Source organism: Octodon degus, unplaced genomic scaffold (genome assembly GCF_000260255.1).
Source record: "Octodon degus isolate 3935 unplaced genomic scaffold, OctDeg1.0 scaffold00114, whole genome shotgun sequence".
In the NCBI taxonomy this organism is placed as follows: Eukaryota; Metazoa; Chordata; class Mammalia; order Rodentia; family Octodontidae; genus Octodon; species Octodon degus.
The window spans coordinates 7,872,678-7,884,166 of NW_004524690.1; the positions used below are offsets into that span (position 1 = coordinate 7,872,678).

At 40.8% G+C, this 11,489-nt stretch overlaps 1 pseudogene; it reads right to left on the reverse strand.

Annotated features, from left to right (window-relative positions):
• Positions 1-2,809: 2,809 nt before the first annotated feature.
• On the reverse strand, positions 2,810-10,213 carry LOC101587611 (annotated as a pseudogene).
• Positions 10,214-11,489: the final 1,276 nt, after the last annotated feature.

The window sequence follows — 11,489 nt, forward strand, 5'->3', positions numbered from 1 at the left end:
GCTGAAGGAAGAGCTGTGTGTTGCGTCGTCCTTGCTGGCGAGGTCGTGCGCGACAGAGAGGCATACTGGGGATTGAGCCCAGGTCCTTTACATTGAAATATATCCCTAACCTCTTTTTTGAAGCTTTTAATGTTTAAATTTTGAGACAGGGCCTTTCTAAGTTTTAAGTTTAAGTTGGTAGGTTAGGCTTTAATTTGATAGATTACATATGTATTGCACCTCATAATTTTGATTTTTTAAAAAAAAATTATGCATTTGGTACAGGATCTCATTAGGCAGCTCAGACTTGTAGTGATTCTCCTGTTTTCAGCCTCCTCAATGCTAGGATTACAGGCTTGCACCACCGTGCCTGGACTTGGTCACTGGCATGCCCAAGGGTGGGGCTGGCACAGCATGTGGTGCCAGGAATCGAATCCCTACCCTTGTCCTTGCCTAAGCAGGAGCTTAGTCTGCTGAGCTATCTCTTCAGCCCCCATAATTTTGATTTTAAAAGTGTATAAATTGATTCTTTTATTCCATATTATATTTATTACATTTATTATATTGCTAAGAATAGGTTTAGATTGCTTATTTTCATTGCTGTATTATTGTGTTAATATAACAAAATTTATTTTTCCATTCTATCTTTTTTTTCTTTTTTGAGACAGGATCTTGTTATGTAGCCAAGGCTGTTCTCAAGTTCAAAATGCTCCTCCTGCCTCAGCCTCCTGAGTGCTGGGATTACAGGCATGTGCCACCACTGCCAGAAATATTCTAATATTATCAATTTGTCTCAGTTACTCTTCTCTTGTTGCTGGGACAAATTATCTGACACCTAAACTGAAAGAAGGAAAGGTTGATTTAGCTCACAGTTCCTGGAGGTTTCAGTCCATACTCAGCCAGCTGTGAGACCGAATGGCACACGGCAGAGAGCAAGCTTTCATGGTGGTGGCGAAGAGCAGAGTGTAAATGGAGGAGTAGTGGCAACCATGGCAACAGAGAGGAGGTCTGTCTCCCTCTCTCTTATGTTGCATTCAGGCCACCCACCCAGGCTGGGGGGAGTACTCACACCTATATTCCTAGCAGTACTAAAACCCATAATCCAAGTGGGTCATGAGTTAATCACAAACTCTAGAAGTCCTGGCCCCATGACTACAAGAGGCTTTGGGGGGACAACTAGACACAAACCATAACACAATTCCAGTTTTAATGATTTTGAATAGTGCTGCAATAGATAGCAATGCACATGGCCTTCACACACACACACACACACACACACACACACACACAATGTACACTTCCACCTTTTTAAAAGTATTCATTAGAGTTCCTGTAGAAGTATTTGTCAGTTATTGTATTGAAATTACCTCTGGGGCTGCATCTGTTGTCATTTATTCCTCCCAGTATTAGTCTGGCTCTTAAGCGGCTAGTCAGGTTTGCTGTGGGACTGTATTTTGTGATTAAGAGCCACAGAAGCTCAGCTGACTCTGTCTTCTGCCAAAATACAGTTGCACATGTGTGGCATAAGAGGGTCCTCATTTCAATTCAACTGAGAAGAACTGGCTTGGAACAGTGGTACCATACTAGTAAAATTCAGTGTATATCTTACTTGTTCCTCTTCTTTTAATATGCTGCTCATGGTATTTTTCAATGAAAGCTTTTCAGTTTTTTTTTTTTTTTTCTTCGTGGTCTCAAAAGGCTGCAAGAGATCCAGATCTGTGCTTTAAAAGTTCCCAGCCCAACCCTCAAGTCTCCCTTTCCAAACAAGTCCAAGCAGCAGCGGAAGTCCTGACGCAAGCCAGCCTGCATCTCAGTCAGAGGCTCCTGCAGCCTCTTTGCCTGGCCTGTGTGTTTCCTGAACATGATGAACTGCGGTGGCTCTCATGGTGCTTCTGAGAAACCTCAGGCTTAGCTTGACAGCCTCCTGCACAACTTCCAAACTCAATAAACAACCCAGGAGTGAAAAGCAGCTGTGTATCCAAGCTCCTCAAGCTTGTGATGGGTCCTGTCAGCGCAGAGCCGTGCTCAGTGCTTTTCTGGTTTCTCTTTTCAGCAGCGCTGATCTGAGCCTGGGCCACACCCTGTGCTAGCTGAAGCTCTTGGGGACCAGAATGGCTCTGAGAAGAGGTCCCTTCGAGTATTGCTACCTACTCTGCCTTTTGGTTTGTTCTGCTATTTTTGTCGCTCTCTGACATCTTTAAGAATATGTTATTCTTGACTTTATCTTTCTTTTTCTACTTTAGTCATAAAAAATTGACCTCTTACACTCCATTACATCTTTTCAGAAGCAGAAACCAAGCAAATACAAGTTTAATTATATGTGGCATTAGATCTCTCTACATTTGAAAATGTCAATGTAGTGTCTCAATTTGTGTTCTCACGAGGATTCTGTGAATTAAACAGAATGTGCATCTTTTTTTCCCAGATCACAAAACCAGAGTTCAATAAATTAAGTCTCTTACAAAGAATGAGTCTGATGCGGGGCGCACAAAGTACTTGTGTGCTTCATTCAGTTCCCCGCAGTCCAGTGTGACTGGCTGTATAACATACTCCCTTTTTAAGAAATTCACTTTTAAAAATTGACAAATAAATACTGTGAACAGTTAATGTATACCACAGTTAAAATATGCAAACATAGTGGTGAACACACAGACAGGTATCTGCATATCAGTCATACCCCGAGTCCGACAGAATAATTTTATATTTTGTGTTTGAGTGAGATACCAGTAAATAAAAGTCCTGGAAGTCAAGTGTGGCCTCATATGGCTGCAGTCCAACTACGCTGGGGCAGAGACAGGATGATTACAAGTTTGAGTCCAGCCTGGGCACCTTAGCAAGGCCCTGGCTCCCGTGTCCGGATAAAAACATTTAAAAAAGGTAGTGGAGGTGGAGCTTAGCATCAGGATCTGGGTTCAATCTCCGTTGTTGTAGCTATCTAATGAACCAATTAACTAATACCTGGAAACACACACAGGATGATGTTCTGAGTACTAGGACCTATTAACCCGCCCCAAAGACTGTCCCTGCCCCACAGTCATGAGGCATGCGCAGAATGCCATCTTTTGGCTTTTGACCTCTGAATTAAGTGACGGCCACTAGAGATTCCTTGCCAGGAGTGTATGTTCCTAGAAGAAAGACTTACTTTTTAATGCTAGGATAGGTAGGAGATTCCTGTGGGATGGAAACATGACATAGCAAATGAGCTAGCTAGAGTGGTGAAGCACACAAAAGCAAAAAGAACGATTAAGGTCCACATTCCATCCTGTTTCAGAATCTAATCCAAGTGCGGGTAACCTGCAAACAGTAGGCTGCTCAGAGAAGAACAGTATGGTGGGGGTCAGTTAGCCACAAATGTCTAGATGTTACAGTTGGAGGAAATCTGATAAGTTGCAGTGTTGTCCAGCCTGCGGGAGAACACTGGCCACCTGAGGGCCAGTTGTGTGTGTGTGTGTGTGTGTGTGTGTGTGTCTCAGTGCTCAGTAGGATGCTTTGCAAATTGAACATAAATGTTTTTAGAGGGGCCTTAGCGCTTTAGATGGACATGCTCTTCAGTATCTTCCCCTCTTGTGTTCACTGATGCCCTCTGCCTCTTGAAGCATTTGAGCTTACAGCCTTTGCCTACTTACACCATTTGATTTTACAGATGAGATCCTGCGGCCAGAATGTGACTTGTCTAACTTAATGGAACGTATCCTCCTTGTCATTATTTTCTGAAAGCACCTCCTCAAATTAGTTCATAGCCTATTAATAATTAGTTTCCCTGCTGGTTATTTTATCACACAACATGCTCTTTTTTATATACTTTTCTTTCCACTAGACTGCTTCTTCCTTCCTTCGCCCATTAAAGAACAGACACTAGCTTCAGATGATTGATCTAAGGCCAATGGGTATAAAATATGAAGCAGATTTCAACTTAGCTGTAATGATTAACTTGCTATAAATTTTAATTGTTACTAAAAGGAAGAAATAGTTTTGAACTCATAGAAGTTCTGGTATTGGAAATGTTCAAGTAGAAGTTAACTATATTGAAGAGGGGATTCCAATATGTGATGAAAGGTTGGCTTTGAGATCACTACATTTCATTCTAAGAGATGTGGATCAGCCCTGATCCATGCCTGTGGAGTCTTCCTGTTATTGCTAACTATATCTATAGCTGAATCTGTTTCCATTTTTAGAACTAGCCCTGTACATTAGCTCTATGCAGCTCTATGTGTCAAAATTTTACATGCCATAATGTAAATTTGTTTGTCCATTCACATTTTTGTTTATTATAAAAGTATCTAGTACTTATTGTGAATATTGTGATATTATAGACTCAGCTGAGATTGTAACAGTAGTCTAGAACATGATTATTGCCACAAATAACTGTGGACAGTAGGGTTGTCAAAACTAAAAGGCAACATTTTGGAATAAATGAACAGTGTAAAAACTGGAAGATTCTGGAATCAGCGAGATAGCTCAATGGACCAAGTACCTGCTTAGGTAAGTGCAGGGACCAGGGTGAGATTCCTGGCACCACTTACCATGCTGGTGCTGCCCCTGGGTGTGCTAAGCCAGCGACCTCGTTCAGGTGTGGTGATGTATGCCTGTAATCCCAGAGCTGGGAAGGCTGAACTGGGAGGATTACTATGAGTTCAAGCTGCATAGTGAGCTCAAACCTGTACCAAATACACACACAGACACACACACACACACACACAGACATGCACACACACACACACAAACACACAAAAGAACTGGAAGATTTTGTTAGATGTCCTTGGTTTAATCTGTGAGTTGATGAGACATTCCAGGGGGACATTTCTGGAGTTCAGAATTTTGTCCAGGATAGTCAGGAGCCTTACACTTCAGGATATTGTAGTAATGTAGGCAAAACATTGCTGGGACCTGAGAAGACAGGGCAGCCAAATCTTTGAAGGAAAAAAGCTTTATTTCAAAAATTGTATGTGTACTTATGTAAATAACTATAAATAGTATAAAGATGTTGTTTTCATTTTATCCCTTTTATTTTCCCCTGTGAAAGAGAAGCAAAGCAATTTTTGTTCTGTAGTAAAATCCTTAGCCAACAAAATGTTTGGAGATCCATAATGCTAGACAATATGTTGAGGCTAACAGAGCTTTTAGGGAAAAATAATCTTGTTTCTTTCTGTGAAATAATGCATCAACCCATGAAGTGGCTTGCAGATTTCCTATAATTTGGAAGCATCTACTCACTTGACTAAAATTTTCAGCAGTTTGCCTTTCTGTTAGTGATACAGCAGATTGGAACGAGAAAGGAGAAACAGAGAGGGGTGGTGCAAGTCCTCTAGTTTGAACCTCCAGCAAATCAAAGGTCGTGTAGTGTGTATTCTGAGTTGTTTAGCAATTTCTCACTGGGGACGTATTTTATAGAAGACGCTAATCAACTCACTGCCTTGTAAGACAGCCATTACCCTTTTTTCTTTTTCCTAAATGACTGCAAATGGTAACAAATTCCATTGTAACAACTTGCTGCAGGTAGGAACTTCAGGTCGTGGTACTCCCTAAGTATGCTTAAGTATACACCAAGAATCCATTGGCAACTGGGGCTCATAAGGATTTAGCTCTATATTTTCCTCTAAGAGCTTTGTAGTTTTACCTGTTACGTTTAGATTTTGTACATTCGGACTTCATTTTTCTCCACGGCATGACACAGGGGTCTAAACTTTGTTTTGAATATGCAGTTGTGCTTTACTACTCAGTATCTTATAGGGAATGAAAACTTATTTGTTGCCTCACAAAAAAGGCAAATTTTTCCTTAATGGTTATGATTACCAGCGATTTCTTTGTAGCATTTTTCTATAAAACTATTATATAATGATAAGTAATTCTAAGAAATGGTTATGACTACAAATGTTGGAATTTCAACTTATCTTCTATCCATTGGAATGCTAGTACCTTTTAGGATGTATATTAAGTTAACATAATAATCATTCCTTCCAGGGATATTTTTGGTGTGACAAAATATAAGATTATACTTAGATTTTTAAAAAAAAATTAAAAAATTATTTATTTATTTGATATAGAGTCTCACTACACAGCTCAGACTCATACTGATCCTCCTGTCTCAGCCTCACCAGATTGAGATTCTAGGCATGTGCCACCTTGCCTGGTTTGTGGTGGCTGGTGAGACTTGCGGTACTGGGGATTGAACCCACATCCTTGTGCTTGCCAGGCAGGTGTTTAGACCACTGGGCTATCTCCCCAGCCCCTATGCTTGGAGTTTTTAATTGAAAAGTAAGTAGCTATTACATAGCTACTTGATGCTGAGAAAGTTATTGAACACGTTTAGTCTTGATTTGTTATTTTTCACTGGGTGGATATGATAGGTACAGTGGTACTTATGTCCTATGCTACATTATGATGGTTAACTTGATAAGGTATGTAAAACTACTGGATTGGGAAGAGGGTCAATAAATATTAACTTTATTGTAGTTTCCATTCTATTCTTTTTTTTTTTTTTTTTGTGGTACCAGAGATTGAACTCAGGACCTTGTGCTTGCCAGGCAGATGCTTATTGTACTGAGCCATCTCCCCGGCCCTCTACATTCATTTTTATGAATGAATCTTTATACATTCTTTTTTAAGAGCAGACTTCATGAGGTATAATTTCTGTTATAAATGCACATACTGACATTAAGTTACACATATTTAAAGTGCACAACTTGATACCATATGACATGCATATAAATTCATAACTGCTCTACCATAAAAAAGTGAGTGTGTTCATTACCCTCAAAGGTTGTGCACAAGTACATTACCCACAAAAAAACCCCTTTTGTCTATATTCTCTCTTCTCTTTATTCCTGGACTGTACTTGTCCCAGGCATCCTTATATCTGTGATTTGCCACTACATTCGATTACATTTTCTAGCAATGTATATAAATGCTGTTCTACAGAATGAATTGGATTTTGTTTAGCATCTTTTGCTCATAGTGGTGCGGAGGCTCATACATGCTGCATGAAGTAGCAGGGCAGCACTTTATATTGCTGTGGTGCATCCACTCTACAGAGCTGTCCCCATTCACTTACTGACCTGCTGGCAGATATGCACTTAGTTGCCATTTTTGGCGTGCAATGAACATTTGTTTACAAGTCTTTGTACAAACACATATATTTCTTTAGTGTAAATCCTTGGAATGGAGAGGCTGGATCATTTAACTTTTTCAGAAACTTTAAAAAGTTTTAAGAAATTGCAAAAACTGTCTTCCAGAGTAGTTGCCCTCTTTTGTTTCCGCCAGGTGTGTATGAGTTTAATTTCTCTCCATTCTCATTATTTGTTACAGTCAATCTTTTTCTACCCATCTTCATTGGTGGTAGAAGTATCTCAGTGTGGTTTTAATCTGTACTTTCCTAAGTACTAGTGACATGAACTCTTTGTTTTCATGTTCTTAGTTGTCATTTATATAACTTCTTTGACACAATGTCTGGTGAAACTTTTTGTACACTTATTTATTCAATTAATTTTCTTAATTGAGTACTGACAATTCTTTATATATTCTGAATATGAGTCCTTTCTCAGATATAGACTTTGTAAATATTTTCTCCTACTTTATAGCTTGTCTCTGTATTTCCTTATAAGTATCTTCCAAAAAGCAGAAGTTGTAAATTTCTATGTGGTTACTCTGGTCAGTTTGTGGCTCTCCCCGGCCCCATCCCTTGTGTTATGTCTAAGAATATTTTTGCTGAGCCTAGGGTTACAAATATTTTTGACCTGTTTCTTCTAGAAGTTTTATAGTTTTTTTGCTTCACACTTTTATCTATGATTCATTTTGATTTATGCTCTGTGTGCAGTAAAAGGTACCCACTGAGTCTTATTTTGTTACATATGAATAACCTAATTATTTCAGCATCATTAATGAAAGGACCATCTTTTCTTTACTTAATTGATTTTGTACTTTTCTCAAAAATTATTTGTCTATGTAAGGATCTGTTCTGCTCCATTGACCTGCTTATCTATCATGAGGCCAATAGTGCTCTGCTTTGGCAGTGTAAATTCCATGAAGTCTTGTGATTTCTCTCAATAGTGTTTTGGAGTTGGCAGTGTTCAAGTATTTATTCCTGGCTATTTCATATTTTTATGTTTTTATTAGAGATACTTGTTAAGTTTCAGTTATTGATGTTTACAGTAAATAGAAATACAACTGATTGACTCTGAATCCTCCAACCTTGCTAAAGTTGTTAATTAGTTCCAGTAGTTTTTTACACTGTCCACTGAATTTTTCATATAGACACTTTTGTATTCTGTAAAGACATTAACATTTCTCCCTCTCCTATTTGAAAGCACTTTATTTCTGTTTGCCTTATTATTTCATTGGCTGGTATTTCTGGTGCAAAGCTGAATAGAAATGCTTAGGACAGATGACCTTGGTAAAGCTTGCTTCTTGTTTCTTGGACTTCGTGTTTGTTGACCTTCTCAATCTGTAGTCTTTTTTTTTTTTTCCTAAGTCTTACGTTTTATTTAAATAACCTCCAGTGAGAACAGAACAGACCAATTATTACCACTTCTTCATAATACCAATGAGCCAAGCCAGGGAGGGCAAGCACACCTGTAGCCAGCTGCCAGCCAGTGTGATGGGTGGGATCTCAAGGAAGGCGGCCCTGGCCCCGGCCCCCGCCCGCTGCTGGAGGAGCATCCACGGTGGAGCGAGGGTTCTTGATGGTCTCATCAACGTATACGATCAGGCACGCAGCCTCAGAGGCTACTGTCAGGGCATTGATCTGCACCATAGCTGGATCCCACACAAAAGCCTCGAAGTTGTCAGTAATGACCTCAATGTTGATATCCACCCCATACCACATGCCGCCCTGGGCATGCTGAGCCCGTAGTTTGTTCAGGAAGTTTGCAGCATCAAAGTCAGCATTGTCACATAGCTGGCGTGGGATAATCTCCAAGGCCTTAGCATATGCCCCATCAGAAGCTGCTGTTTTCCTGGGATAGTCCTTAAGTAATCCCGAAGGAACTCAGAGAGCTCCATCTCGATGGCTTCACCTCCAGCCACCACTGAATCATTCTCAATGGCCCTCCTGACAACCATGATGGCGTCACACAGAGACCGCTCTGTCTCCTCCATGAACTGCTCAGCTCCGCCGCGGAGGATGAAGGTGCAAGTCTTAGCCTTGGGGCAGCCAGTGAAGAAATTGTACCCTTCACCTCCAATCTGGGTCTCTTTGAACAGCTGGCAGCGGCCCAGCACATCTACTGGTAGAGCATTCACGCTGGTCTGGATTGAGCCTCCGCAGGCCATCATTGTCCTCTTCAAATACTCCTCAAGCACACGGCCAGCACAGAACATGTCCCTATCAGCAAAGTACTGGGTGGCCACATCCCCAATAGGGAGTTTGGACAAAACAACTTTGGCTCCAGAATTATAGATCTTCTCTAACTTGTCATACAGAATGTTCCACTCAGCATCAACAATTGCCTGATAATCCTCTACTGTGTGGACTCTGATTTCAACATTGTCTTTTTCAGCTTTCAGATCAAGTTCAACATTTAACAAGGCAATCATGGGGTTATTATACTTTTTAGGTTGCATTTCAAATCCAGTGTAAGAGAAAGTCTTCTTGAATGCAACACCAGCCACCAGCCGAGACTCCTCCAGGGCTCCACCCTGTACCTTCTTGATTCCAATCATTTTAAGCTGCAGCAAATCATCGAGCATCATCACAGCATCAACCACCATCTTAGCAAAGAAGGCTTTCTGCTGGGAGATCAGCTTGGAGCTCAGAGCTTCACAGCACACTTCTCCAGCAGCTTCCTCTGCTCCACTTAATCTTGCTTCTTCACAGTCACAGCGATCTCCTTGATCTTGTTAATTGCCAATTCTGTAGCTGTGCGAAAAGCTTGGATGATGATCTGGGGGTGAAAGCCTTCCTCCACATAGGGTTTCACCTGCTTCAGAAACTCGGCAGCCAGCAGGGTCACAGAGGTGGTGCCATCACCAACCTCAGCATCTTGAGATTTGGCCACGTCCACTAAAGTCTTTGCTGCAGGATGGACGAAATCGAGAAGTGTCAAAATTGTGGCCCCATCATTAGAAATTGTTGCTTTGCCTCGGCCATCTACAATAAGCTTGTCCATGCCACGGGGACCTAGGGTGGTTCTTACAGCCTCGGCAACCACCGACAGGCACTGATGTTACTCACAAGCTGAGAGATGCCTTGGGAGTTGTCAGTTCCCTCTTTCAACAGTATAACTGGTGTGGGTATCATTTTGGCAACTTCTTCAGGGGCTCGCTACTCTGTTCTCCGTGTTCCGGCCACCCAGATAGCCCACAATCTCAATCTGTAGTCTTATAGTTTAATTAAAGTTAGATATATGTTGGTCATGATTCTTCAGTTAATTTGTTTCTCCTGCTCCCTAGAGCTCTAAATGTTGTTCACAAAATTCACTGATGGGTTTTCATTTAATTTACAAATTCTTTTTTTATTTTTATTTAAATAATTTGTACTTATTTGCCTTCAAGTTCATCAGTGTTTTCTTCTGCAATGTCCAATCTATGGCTAATCCCACTGAGAGTACCTTTTACCCCTCACCCACTTAAATGACACCCTTTTCACTGTTATACTTAGTTATTTGGACATATGATTCTTTTCAGTATGGAAGGCAATAATAGGAATTATATGGTGTGATAGAAAAATAGTGTTGTTAAATTTTAAAATATTACAGTAAGAGAATATTGCCATTCATCCCACTCAAAATACTCCTGTCACTTTGAACATATGTCACCTGGAAGCAGTTCTGGAAGTCATTTTTTGGGTCTTTAGTTGTACTGCTGTGGCTACCTTGATATCATGAATTGATTCACAGCATTTGCTTCCCGCAGCAGAGGAGCCAGAGTGCTAGGCCCAGACTCAGAGTGCCAGGCCCAGTGAGGAAGATGGACGAGGACACGTGGAGTGTCTTCGTGGGCCTGCTTTCTTGTTGGATGGCACTCGGCAGCCAGCTTCACTGGACTTTTTTTGTACCATGTAAGCTCATCCATGGGAGGCTACTTCTGCAAACATGTGAGACTGTGGAGGGCCTGGTGGGATGTGTCTGAAGGAAACAGGAGATTTGGAGGAAGACTGAGGGCATGTCCTTCATTGTCATAAGTAAAAGTGTTAAAGATCATTCATTTCCCATACTTTTTGGTTACCTCGTGTTTCTGGCTCTGTGTGAGAACTTAGCACTATTCCCTCTAATTGTCTAGTGGATATACCTAATGATGTTGTGTAGTTTCATTACGAAGTAGTTGCCTACTGCATATTCAAATGGGTCTGCTATAGATTTCAATAAATAGCTCTGTCTGTGAGCAGTACTCAGGCCTTTATTCAGAGGATGCACCTGGTAGGGTGATGTTTTCATTTCAAGCTAGGGACTGACAAACTTTTTCTACTCTTCATTTTTCTGCAGAGGGTAAATATTTTAGGTTGTGTAGGCCATATGGTCTCTGTTGCAACTGCTCGGCTCTGCTATTAAAGACTGAATGCATTTACAGTATGTAAA